A 13,547-nucleotide genomic window follows, 5' to 3' on the forward strand; every position below is an offset into this window, starting at 1 on the left:
ATATAAATATATAGAAATATGTGTATCCATAAGTATCTCTATACCTGTATATACATAGATACAGATACCTAGACATACACATATTGTCTATATAAATACCTATACATACAAGCTATATATACACAAAGATACACAAGTATCTTTATAGCTATCTACATAGCTACTTGTATGTGTAAATGCAGGAATATAGATACTTGTATATACACATATTAAAGATACACTCTACAAAGAGAGCTGTGTGTCCTATAGCTATATATACATATGATGTCATTAGAGATATCTCTGTATGTATATACTAGCATATACACACACATGTTAAATGTACATATGTATGTACACACACATGAAAGAGACCCTACTTCTCTCAGGCAGTGTTCCTATCGTCCAAGGACTAGCTGGCAGTGGGACATGACCAGCCGGTTGGCTACCTGCTGATAATTCATTTGGCCACAACAGTTATGAAGACTGTCTGCTAAGACAAAGAATGCTTGCCACCTGCAGCTGAGGAGAGAGGACACAGGTTGTGAAGATCGTGTATTTTTAAATCAGCAGGAGACAGGAATTCAGGTTAGGGGAAAATCGTCAGTCTTTATTCTCAGTGAAGAAAGATCGGAGGTGGAAGAGAATCGGTGATAGCAATGTGTGCCGCTGAGTCAAGAAGCTAGCTGGACCAGCAGCCACACAACCAGCAGCTCGGAGTCTCGAACCCAGGCCCAATCTCTCCCAGCTTCTCTTCCTGTCTCTCTCTCTGCCTCCACCCACCAAAATCGGCATTTCCTATACAACACATCAGGACTTACACTGAGAGTGGGCAGGGACCATTCTTTATCCAATCATGTATATTAATAGAGTATAGCCCAATTACTATCTAGCCTCACGTACTTCGGACCTCAGTGCATCAGCTCAAACCTCAGCCCATTACACAGGTCAATGAAATCACTGTGTCTCTGAAGTACCAAAAGTGTTCACAAATAGCAAGGCAAAAAGATTTCAAACCATCGCAGGTTTTAGGGAGGCAGAACAAAGGATGATAGCTGAGATATTTCATAATAACAAGGAAAATAAATAGCTTTGTCCTTAGGAGATAAACACCATTCTCTGCTACCCAGTGAATATTTTCCTTTTAATGAAAGCATCCTCCTTTTTTAAGTCAAGCTAAGATGGTCTTGCTTCCTCTGCATAGGAGTTCCCACTTTCTACCTAGACCAGTGATATCCTACTCCTTTTCAGAGTACATATGATTCTTTGCTTTCTGATGAACCAGAATTATGTATATGTATGAATATATGTACACACATAGATATACATAGCCAGCTTCTTAAGATGTGGTTAGTGACCCAATATGGGGTTTTGTAACTGAATATGGGGATTGTGATGTTATGATTTATTATCATTAAATATATGATTCATATAATCAAATTTAAGCAAGTCAAATCAAATAAAAGTAGGTATGTATACCTATATATAGGTATATACCAATATACCCAGATCACATAAAAATTTCTCAGGCAAAAAGCGGTCACAAGTGAAAATAAGAATCCCTGCATACATATACATATATATATATATACATACATGTATATGTATGTACACATGGGTGCCTACCCATGTGGATCAGTGTCTCCTCTGGAGTTTATATTCTTAGAGAATCTTTCTAGAGCAGTTGTTAAATGTGCTTGCCAATACTTCCAGTTCTCCCCAACGAGATTAAAATGTAATTGGGAAATAAGCAAAATAAATAAAAATACTATATAATATAGAACATATTAATTTATGGTTTTCTAACTCATTTTGAAGCCATCAGAGATCTGTTTGAATTTGACACTACTGTATTCTAGACGATGGATTTAGGAAGATCTGGATTCTAGTACCACCTCAGTTAGTCAATTGGGGCCTTCTGTATATAGGGTATACAGAACTAAAGTTGGTGATATAAATGTAAATAAAAAGATGGTTTCTGCCCTCCCAGAGCTTCAATCTAATGAGGTAAGGGTGGGGAAAGGGAGGTAACCTCTGATAACTATTGACTTTGTGACTTCAGACACAGAAGTCAGACAGACTTCTGACAATTCTCAAGTCTCTGTGTGGAATGAGTGTAGGGAATTTTAATAATGGAGATTTCTAACATTGATGAAGTCAGAGACTGAGATTACCCCATTCCCCACTCCAAATATTTACATAAGACTGGCTTTGGAGGAATAGGGAATTAGAAAGGAAATGTGGTTCCCATCTATTCTTTCACTTCCCAATCTAAACCCTGCTTTTGCCAAAGAAAGACCACTGGTACCTCCTGATTTTCCTACTTCTAGGGAGCGTAGGACTTACTGAAGAGGGACTTTGTTGTTCTAAACCAGAACTTTTTAAACATTCCTTAATCTCAAAAATTCTCCTCTGAGAATTTTTTCACTATCTTGGGTATACAGGTATATAAAATAGGTATATAAATCAAACATTTACTGATAATAAATCATAAATAAATTTATTTTAAAACAATTCTTTAACATATAATTTTAGCATTTATTAGAGACAAAAACAAAGTTATATACTAATAATTTGGATGTATGTGTTTATTTTTACATAAGGAATTAAATCTTGGAAGAATATTTGTTACCTTTTACTGTTGCCAAATTTTTCACAACTCCCTCATTTAGTTATATGACCCCATATGGGGTGGCAACCCACAATTTAAGAAGCTTTGTTTTAAACCAATTCTCCCTCTACCCTTCACTAACCTTGAAATCCAGTTTCTACCTTGTTCACTTTTTTTTTTTTTAAAGCACATATGAGGCAATAATACATGGAGTATCTGGTTTAAGGACTTTGCCACCCAAACCAGTTCTTCCTCTTCCTCTAGACCCCATTTTTGAATTTTGGGTCTTCTGAGCCTCTTAGCCTCTTCTGACTCTTCTCTATTTTCTCCTCCCTTTTGCTTAAACGATTCCAGAAATACTTAGTTTGTCAGTATAGAAGTAGTTGTAATTATAGTCATTTACTCTGAACTGCTTACTACTTACACCTAATTATCATGTAGCACAATAATGATTATGCATATCATTCAATATGTGTCAGATTAACCTGGTTCTATGTTTTATTTTATTACAACACTATATTCATTTCAGGTTTTCTTAGTCTTCTTAGTTGGGTCCTAAAACATGATAGGAAATTCCTAACTGCTGCATCCCACCCTCAATCCCCATCCTCCTCTGCAATGATCAAATATTAAACATATGGCTGCAGGCCAAACTGTTTTCCATTTAGTATACAGCAATCTGTCTTTGTTTGGAAGATGGCCATGATTCATCCTGGAGATGCTTGGGGTCAGATAGTGCTGCCAGCAAGTTAGTCAGAGCAGATAGTGAGGAAGTTCACAGGTTAGAGCATGTTTTTAACTTTCTTTCATTTGCAAGCCAAATTAGCAGAAGGGACCCTTTGTATTTGTGTTTGGTGATTGTCACATCTTTTAATAGAAAGCTCCTCAAATATATCCAATGTGTGTTTAGTTTATTATGTTTATTTTTAGTGTCCAGGAACTTTTGGAATGATTCCTTTCATAGGTCATTAAACCCCTACCGTGGAAATTTTGGGTTTGGGCCCTAAAACTACCTGCATTTGACCTGGAATGCATGGTACCTATTTTGGAAATTCTGAGCTTTTACAGTGAATCTACTTTTATTTTTTTTATTGGAATGTTAACCCCCTAGTTTTTATAGATGAAAAAAATTGAAGCCCAATATACTTAATCATAAACTCTTTTCTTTTTGAATTAAGAACTTTTTGAATTTTGAATTAAGAACTATGAAATCTTTAATTCTACTTCTTTGGAAAATCACTCCATTTCCCCCGTCATTTTGACTGCCTCTCTTTGAATTGTGTCCCTTCCCATTTTATAAGGGTCCTCTACTATATTAAAGTTGTAGTGGGGAGTGTATCATGAGGACAAAAGTGACTAAAACATTAGCATAACTTCAACTCAGACCCCTTCCTATGGCATCCTGTTAAACTTTTATTATAATGAACCTTTGAGAATATCATATTGTCATGAGAATAGTAGGTGATGTTCCTAGCATCTGGCAAATGGTAGGTGCTTAGTAAATATTGTTGATAGACTGACTTAGTTAATTTTGGGTTCAAGTAGCAGCACAAAGATAGAGAAACACCCCCCATTAAACATACATGTCCTGTGCTCACTTCAGCAGCACATATACTCCAATTGAAATGATACACAAAGATTAGCATGGCCCCTGAATAAGAATAATATGTAAATATGCAAAGCATTCCACATTTAAAGGTAAAAAATAAATAAACTTGCCCATCTTGTGTTCCATTCTTTCAGAATCCTGCTCACTATGGGAATAGATTACAAATGAACTAGTTTCGCCTCTTCTAGGTAACTTCATTGTTTAATAGGAACCTTATGGAAGAACAGTGCCTTAAGTAGAATTATTGGGAAATGATGGAAATTTCAAGTACCTGAGTAGGTTAAGAAAGATATTTTTGGCCAGAGAAAGCCCTTCCCACTGTTACTTTGGGCTAGTATTTCCTCTCCTTTGGGCTAAATTTGTAAAATGATGGTGTTGGGGCAATATAATTTAGTTTATCTTTTTTTGAGGTGCACCATCAAATAGTCAAGGGTAGTTGTACAGCATTTGTGTGTATGTTTGCTAGTGTTCTATTCATCTCTAATAACTTCCTTGATGATGCTTTGCATTTTGTTGCTCCCAAATGAAGTGTCTCAACTGATAATGTGTTCCAGCTCCAAAAGGCCATGCCAACAGAATACAAATGCTGGCAAATCCTGCCAAGCTTGGAGTATGGCCCTGGTGAAAGCATTAGGGCTGTGATCTGAGAACCAGTCATGCTAAATTCAGAAAGGCTCAAGCCTAGAAGGTTGGCCACAAGGGGAAGAATTTTCCCGTTCATACCAGACTATCGAAGTCCACTTAATGGGCTTGGCGTAGATGCAATCTTTTGGACTCAAAGAAAAATTATGAAAAGATGTTCCCAGGAAGTATCACAGCATGATACAGTGGGAAGACCATCTCTGGGATTGGAGGATTGTCAGTTCAAATCCCATTTCTGATGTTTGGGGTTTATGTGGCAATCAGCCCAGTCACCCTCCCTGGGTCTCATTTTTACGTCTTGGAAAATGAGAAATAAAGACTAGGTGATCTCAAAGGTCCCGCCCTAGTTATAAATCTATGATACTATGGTCGTGGGGTTATATTCCATTATTAGTAGTGTTACTTTTGCAAATTTCATATCCTTGGGTCTCAGTTTCTCTCTCTATAAAACTACAACAAATTATCTCTAATTTGTTCTTCCCTTCCAGACTTCCTGTGTATAGGGTTTGAATCTAGCATTCTGAGTAGCTTATTATCAGAAAGATCTGTAACAACATTAAGTTGTTAAACCGAAAAAATCCCCAAACAAACCATCTAATTTCTGTTGTCATGGTACTAATAACGTCTTGCAGCATTTATTATGAGCATTTAACGAATATAAAATTTTATGCATTCAGCTTATCATTGTAGGACTCAGTCATTCGGTAAAGCAAATTAGATTTTGAATAGTTAATTTCTACTTTTCCGTTTGCAAATGGGTTTAAAGTTCTGTTGGTAGTTGGAACCTGATAACTAATTAAAATGCTTTCTTACCTGTTTAAGAAATTGGTCTTTCTGCTCTTTTTCCTTTATTGTACTTGGTTAAGTTACAAACAGTGGTGGAACATTAGAAGCTAATGGAGGGATAGAGGAAACTAGCAGAGCAAACTAATTGGGATTTATATGGCTCTGCTTTTATGCAACATGCTAATAATGTTATAAGCTTTCCCCATATGATGCTGCACATGCTTTAGATTGTTTTGAAGTGCTGGAAGGGGGTGGGGCAGCTAATGTTTATGTTTGTCAACTGAGGAAGGCTGTCTAGTTGCCTAGGGGTTAATGCACAACATGTTGCAATTCCCCTCTTCTCCCCCCAAATATCTGGAAGGCTGTGAGGAATTGTTCTTGCCAAATTTTTCACATTCACAGAAATATTCTGTGGCTTTGAATGTAAATTCAGGAACTCAATATGTTCGGGTACAAAGAAAAGATGGTGTTTACAAATTTTCGATGATATCAAGCTATGAACTAAGTTTGGATACTTGCCTTACAGGTAATTTCCAATAAGTACATGCTTCAGACTATATCCTACTGTAGGAACATCTGCATCTGGACTTCTGAGATTTTTCAAATAGAATCTTTAAAAAGAGCTTCTTCATTTTGTGGGGGAGTTAGGGAGGGGGAGAAGCTTAGAGATCAAAGATAGCCTTGGAGTGTATTGCAAACTTAAGAAGTTTGGCTCAGGTTTTCATAGCTAAATTTAATTTTTTTGGACCAGCTGGAACCAATATAGTATAGTGGAAAGACCACTGGATTGAAAGACTATTGGATGTGAATCCTAGTTATGAAGTTAAACTAGTGACTTAAATTCTCTAGGCCTCTGTTTCATCCTCAGTACAAATAAGGGGATTGGTTAGAATATGAAAATCTTTCTAGTTTAGATCTAAGATCTTATGACTTAATAGGTCCTAAATATAAAGTGCTTTGTTAGTTCTGAGTAGAACTAACATGAAATTTTTCCAGATAATAAGCAATTTTAAAACCTTCTTTATATCTTTCCCCAAAATTTAACTTGTTTCCTGGTGATTGGGGAATATAATCCATGCTCTTAAATTATGACTCAAGATAGGATGTCCTAAGGATGGATTTTTACTCTAGAACAGTTTGTGATTCTGTCTATCTCCATACAAAGAATCTGGGGGAAGAGAGAAACTAGGCTAATTCTGGTATTGTGTTGTATAGATTCTTTGGTCCAGGGAATTTTAAGCCTGCCCTTCCCACTCCCCAGATAAAAATTTAGGACAATTGAAGACCACCCCAGTTTCTTGAGTGCAGAGTACTTAGTCAACTAATGCATTGTTGGTGGAGTTGTGTACTTATCCAACTATTCTGAAGAGTAACTTGGAATTATTCTCAAAGGACTATAAAAGTCCTTTGATTCAGCAACATCACTGCTAGATCTATGTCCCAAAGATATCAAAAAGGAAATATTTATGGCAGCTCGTTTTATAGTGGCTAAGAATTAGAAATTGAAGGGATGACCATTCATTGAGGAATGGCTAAACAAGCTGGGGTATATAATTGTAATGGAATATTATTGTGCTATAAGAAAAGAAGTCAAAGATGGAAAGATTGTGAAGATAAATGATTAGATTGTGAAGATTGTGATTAGATTGTGAAGATAAGTGATTAGAAGGGAGATTTCTTCAATGGAATCAGAGAAATGAACTGTATCCAAGTGGGAGGAGAGGAGTGATTTTCATTTAATCTGTGACTCCAAGACATTCCAGCTAAGGAATTTAATATTATAAAGTGTTGGTTCATCTCACACTGAATTCTGTTATTCCTCCTAAAGACATTCAGAGAAACTAATTTGCTTAAGCCAGAAATAAGAAATTTTTTTGTTTTTGTTCAGTTATTTTATCAGTATCCAGTTCTTCATGACCCCACTTGGGGTCCTGGCAAAGATACTGGGAAAGTGTCATTTGCTTTTCTAGCTCATTTTATAGATAGGAAAATTGAGGCAAATAGGATTAAGTGACTTGCCTAGGATTACATAACTAGTTAGTGTCTGGGGCTGGATTTGAATTCATGAACTCTATCCAAAGATAAGGAAAGTCAGGTTTATTTCAGCTGGAGGTATTCATTCAGATCTCACACAGATTAGTAGGAAATGCTCTGTGTGATATGTATGTATTTATGATATTATTATGATATAAAAGATTTTCCAATATGGTTATAATTGATTCCTTTATTAAAGTAAAAAATAAAATATAGTTCATGTATTAATGGAATATAGGAGAATAACTGACTTCAAGCAGTGAAGAAAGGCCTACTAATTCTTTTAGGAAATCTGCAGTCATGATTTTGAAGAAAGGGAGCAACATCTGTCAAAACATCCCTTCTTTTCAAGTTTTTTTGGAAAAGTAGTAATGAGCTTCATGAAACTAACTCATTGACATGGATTACCTATCTAACTTGTAGACTGGTAGACCAGCATTCAAATTCTGTCTTAAATACTTCCTACTCAAGTCTCTTAATCTCAGTCTTAGTTTTCCTCATCTGTATAAAGAGGGATAGTAGTATCTATTTCACAAGAATTGAATGAAATAATATAAGATAAAAGATAAGTGCTTTATAAACCTTAAAGTGTTATGTAGGTATTATTATTATTATTATTATCATCATTACATAAGGATATTGTCTCTTTCTATAGCATATGTGTGTAAGTGCTTTACAAACTTTAAAACAATATGTGTTATCATGCTCCTCTCATCATCACAAATTATTGAAATTACTGAGATTTCATCATATTACTGAGATAAGTAATTTAAAGCTGGGAGGAGATAGCTTAAAAAGCATCTCAGTACAGCCTTCTCATTTTATGTGTATAACTTACACAGTCACATAGGTAGTGTATGGCTTTCTTGATGTTCAAAACTTGGTTTTCTGATTCTAAATTCAGGTCTTTCTATACTGCCATATTGTTCATAGCTGGTCCAAAGAATTTAAAATCACCTATCTATGAACAAAAGTAAAATCACATTAGTCTTTCCTAGTCCTCATTTTTTTTTTTTTGTATAGGAGATTTTTTGAGATGATAGAACACTCGTGGGATGCTTAGAAATAGACTTCTTGTCTCTGGTTGATCGCAATCCTGTTTCTATCCTGAGAAACTTTTAAGAGAACTATTTTTAAAGAGGGACTAACAAAAAGGTTAATCCTCAGAATATTTGGTTGGTTGGTGACCAGTGAAGGTCATACATATAATAAGAATCCCATAATTGAGGGAATGCCCATTAATTGGAAAATGATTGAACAAGTTGTGGCACATAAATGTAATGGAATACTATTGTACTATAAGGAGGCAGGTAGATTTCAGAAAAGTCTGGAAAGATTTACATGAACTAATGCTGAGTAAAGTGAGCACAACTAGGAGAAAATTAAATACAGTAACAGCAAGATTGTATGATGATCAACTATGATAGACTTAGCTCTTCTCAGCACTATAGTAAGCAATAAGATCTCCAAAAGATTTATGATAGAAAATGCTCTCTACATCCAGAAAAAGAACTATATAGTCTGAATGTAGATCAAAGCATACTGTTTTCATTTTTAAAAAATTTGGGTTTTTTTTGTATCTTGTGGTTTTTCCCTTTTGTTCTGATTCTTCTTTTGCAACATAGCTAATATGGAAATATGTTTAATGTGATTGTATATTTATAGTGTATATTGCATTGCTTGCTGTGTTGGGGAGAGGAAAGGGAGGGAGGGAAGGATAAAAATCTGAAATTCAAAATTTTACAAAAATGAATATTGAAGACTTTAATTAAATTAATTTAATTAATAATAGGAAAAAATAAATATTAAGTGCAAAAAATTTGATCCTTAAAGCACTTTTCATCCTAGAGTTTTGATGGGATATGATTCTATGCACCTATGATTTAAAGAAACTCCAGAATTTCAAAATAACCTGAAGGACCAAGCACATTTCTTCATCAACTGGTCCTTATAGTATAAGTAGCAAGTAGAATAAGGTAAAGATGAAGTGCCTTGTTGAAGCTTAATGATGGTAAGACACTAGAAAATGCAAGGTTCTCAGGATAGGTGGGAAATCCAGTACCTTTTTGTTTGTCATTAAGGTTCTCTTTGCAGAGTCTGGGAAGAAAGCCCAGTTTCATAGACTCAATCACCCTTTTTGTAAAATTATATTCCCTCCTCAGCTAAGATAGTATTCTTGACTGCCTCTGCAGTTTCCTGGGCTTTCAGCAATTGCTCATGGTGTATGAAAACTGTATTATTTGAATCATCTTATCAGGTCTTCCTGGATGGTAAAATAAGGAACATTCCCATTTGGTTGTGGGTCCATAGTGGAAGCAGAGGAAATAAAGTACAGGGAGAGGGGGAGGTAGTCTGATCATCTCTGGCTCCAGACTTGAATAATTCAGATCCCAACCAGCCAATAAGACTCATATCCCCTGTCTTAAAGTATTCAAGTAAGAGAATAAACCTATTTGTTTTCTCCTTGTAAAACCTTTCATGGTAATGGAATGCAAGATAGCCATATTTCTTTGTTTTTTGTTTATGAACCTTTTATAGATTTAGTGGTAAGCACCTATAATTGAGGTTTAATTGTAAAGGATATCTACTCTTTTTTTTTTTCCCCTGAGGCAATTGGGGTTAAATAACTTGCTCTAGGTCACAAGCTAGGAAGTGTTAAGTGTCTGACATTAGATTTGAACTCAGATCCTCCTGACTTCAGGCACCAACTAGCTGCCCCAAGGATGTTTATTCTTGGGGGTGCAATAGGCTAAGGTGATTGTTTATCTGTATTACCCGGCACCACCAATATGTTGAACCTCCCTGGAGTTGGGAGGAGAGAGTTAACCAGCATAGATTGGAAATAGAGTTGGTGAGAGTTTCTGTACAGATCTGCATTGGGATCTAGCCTGTGATTGAATGCTGATCTTCTAGTACTGGCAAAACAATTTACAGACTCAAAAAAAAAAAAAAAAAAAAAGGGAAATCTATAATATTATAATAGTTTATTTGTCTAGAAATGTATGTGCCATATTTCGCTCCTATGAGAGTTAATAGATAAGACCCTTTAAAAGTGTGAGTAGTGGGAGAGAACTAAGTTTATTACTTTGAGTATATTTTAATGTATTATGTCCAAGGTACCACTGAGGATCTAGCGAGATTGTACTAGAGTTTGATATAGAAGGTAGGTAAAATAGACAAAATGCTATTTGTTTTGTCAGGAAAGGGTAGCAAATTGTGAGCTGGGGAGGAGGAGGAGAAGGAGATAGCTAGGGAATCACTCCAAAATGTCCTGATGATGGTTCCTGGAGCTAGGATTTTGACAGAGAAGAAAATCAGTGATTTAGAGGCAGAGTAAAGATCAGAGAAGATAATGAAGGGTCTGAGGTTAAAGGCAAGATATCCCCAAGTAATAAAAGAAATGAAGGCTTCAGTGTGGAAGGAAGAAGGGGCATAAAGGGTAAAGGATAATGAGAAGCTGCCATTTTGTATAGGACTTTTAAAACAACTTAACATACATTATCTCATTTGGACCTTACCTCCATACCTCTATGTAATAAGTCTTACAGTGACCCATTTTCTAGATGAGGGAATCTTACATCACTTATCCATGGCCACACAGCTGGTAAGTATTAGGCAAGATGCAAACCAAGAATCCAAATCTAGTGCTCTTTGCATTGAGCCACACTATCTTCCACAAATAGAGGGAGCAAATTAGCATTTCTATGGCACCTACTATGTGCCAGGCACTGGACCAAGTGCTTTTTATAAATATCTGATTCGATTCTCTCAACATCCCTTCAAGGTAAGTGCTGTTCTTTTTTTTCAATTTTTACATTTTTTTTTTTTTTTTACATTTGAGGAAACTGGAAGCAGAAGTAAAATGATTCACACAGGGTCACAGTTGAACTCAGATTTTCCTGACTCCAGGTCCAGGGCTCTATCCACTGCATCACTAGCTGCCTCTAGACAACTAAAAAAGAGAGGCTACAATGTAGATTGTCCAAACTGTTAGGGGAAGGGCAAGAAACTTTGGCTTCCAGTATATTAAATACTGAAGTTACTGAGTACAATTCTTCCTGAAGAATACATCTAACATGTTATTTTTCATCCAATTTCTCCTTTAACCATCTCTGTCAGTGTCACGTGGCAGCCCATTCCTCCTTTAAACATTTTGCTGAGGATTACTTCCACACATTTCTGTCTGAGCTGTGGTCCCAATGTGTCCAGCTGTTTTTTACACATCTCTGTTTGGAGGTGTTGCCATCATATCAAATACCATCCAATTGTTTTCTCACCAAAATTTCTCCTTCTGGCTATCCTTCTATGGCTACCATCACTAGTTCCCCCAGTCCTCAAGGCTCAAAACCTCCAAGTCTCCATAGATTGTTTCTTCTTCCTTGTTATATATATATATCCAGTTGCTTGCCAAGCCTGTTTGAGTCTACTTTTGAAATATTTCTCCTAGTCCCTTCTTCCTATTTTACTGTCCTCTTTCATTTCCTCTCTAACTGGACTGCAGCATTGTAGTAGCCTTCCAGCTAATAGATCTTCCATTCTCAAGTCGCCTTCTTCTCAAGTCCATCCTTGACACAGTTGCCATAGCAGCCTCCAGACTTTTCATTCTTTCCCTTGCCTATCTAAGAAAATACAATTCATGCTTAATTCTACAGAAAGGAAAACATAAATATTGTTAACATATTGTCTAGGGGTATTATTTGCCAATTGATATTATCAAACACTGGATCTGTGAATTTAATTGATAGGCAGAATTCCTGAGTGAGGAGACTCCCTCTATCAAATTGGAATTTTCTCTGGAAGAACACCGAGTCATACAGTCAGGATTAATCAGAAGCAAGGCTTGAGTTCAGACTTCAAGGCTAGCTTTCTATTTTTTAGCCTCTCATAATCATGATAATAAACACTTGAAACACTGAGCCCAATTTACTGGGGTTTTATCCTTTTTTTATTTCTGTCACATCAGACAATTAAAAGTAAGTCCATAGACACTTACTAAGTGCCTATAACACAAACAAATAGAACAGAAACTCTTTTTGGCTGGTTTGTGAGATTCTACAATCTGGCTCCCATTTATTGTTCTTTCTTTATACGTTGCTCTCCTGCATGCAATCTTTATTTCAGCTGACTTAGAACAGCTGGCTAGTTTTTCCTGCCTTCCTACCTTTATATGTGCCATCCCTGGGTATAGCATAACATCTTCCCAAATCTGATCTTCTAGATCCTTTTCTTACTTTCAGACCCAATTCAAGTGTTAGGTTGTCCATTTTTATATTTTTTTCTGATTCTGTGAGTTGATCTTTATGATTATCTAACTTCTACAGAGTGCTTACTTTATTTTAACTTCACCACCACCACCACCATCACCCTCATCATCATCCAAGTGCCCCAGAAGTCTTACTGCAGTTTTAAGCTATGATAACTTACACAGTATAAATGCAACAAACTTAAACCTTTTTGAAAGTTTCATTTGCCTTTCCTTTATACTTACTTTCATGCATTTTGAATAATTTCACATTTTAGTTTTAATAATTTCACATTTTAGTTTTAATAGCTTATGACTTGATGCCATTATTCATTGTTTGTCCAATAATTAGTAAATTAGTAAATGGAAAAACCCCCTGGTTTTCTGATTCCAAATAGAGAGCTCTCATCACTGCATCATCCTAGTGAATTGATCTGTTTATTTATCCACTCTCCAGTACTTAGTTGTAGTTTCCTTTGTCCTAATTGAGAATTCAGCCTAAATAAGTGTAGATGTGTGTTGGCAGATTACTAGCTGGTGTGGTGGATAGAGCACTAGCCCTGGCACTATGAACATCTGAATTCAAAAGTTACCTCAGATATTTATTAGCTATATGACCCCCAGGGATGTTACTGAATTTTTCT

General features: G+C 35.9%; 1 protein-coding gene, 1 non-coding gene and 1 pseudogene across 3 annotated transcripts in view; all 3 read left to right on the plus strand.

The window, feature by feature from the left end:
• Nucleotides 1-13,547, plus strand: part of GALNT7 (polypeptide N-acetylgalactosaminyltransferase 7) — a 192,685-nt gene that overhangs the window by 27,353 nt on the left and 151,785 nt on the right. The gene's annotated exons all lie outside the window — the stretch shown is intronic.
• The window catches only part of LOC116419886, a 66,004-nt pseudogene that overhangs the window by 23,642 nt on the left and 28,815 nt on the right, over nucleotides 1-13,547 (plus strand).
• LOC111721329 lies at nucleotides 4,181-4,286 on the plus strand. Its single transcript, XR_002770587.1, has one exon. It is a non-coding gene; the product is annotated as a U6 spliceosomal RNA (small nuclear RNA).

Source organism: Sarcophilus harrisii, chromosome 6, assembly GCF_902635505.1.
Source record: "Sarcophilus harrisii chromosome 6, mSarHar1.11, whole genome shotgun sequence".
Lineage (NCBI taxonomy): Eukaryota > Metazoa > Chordata > Mammalia > Dasyuromorphia > Dasyuridae > Sarcophilus > Sarcophilus harrisii.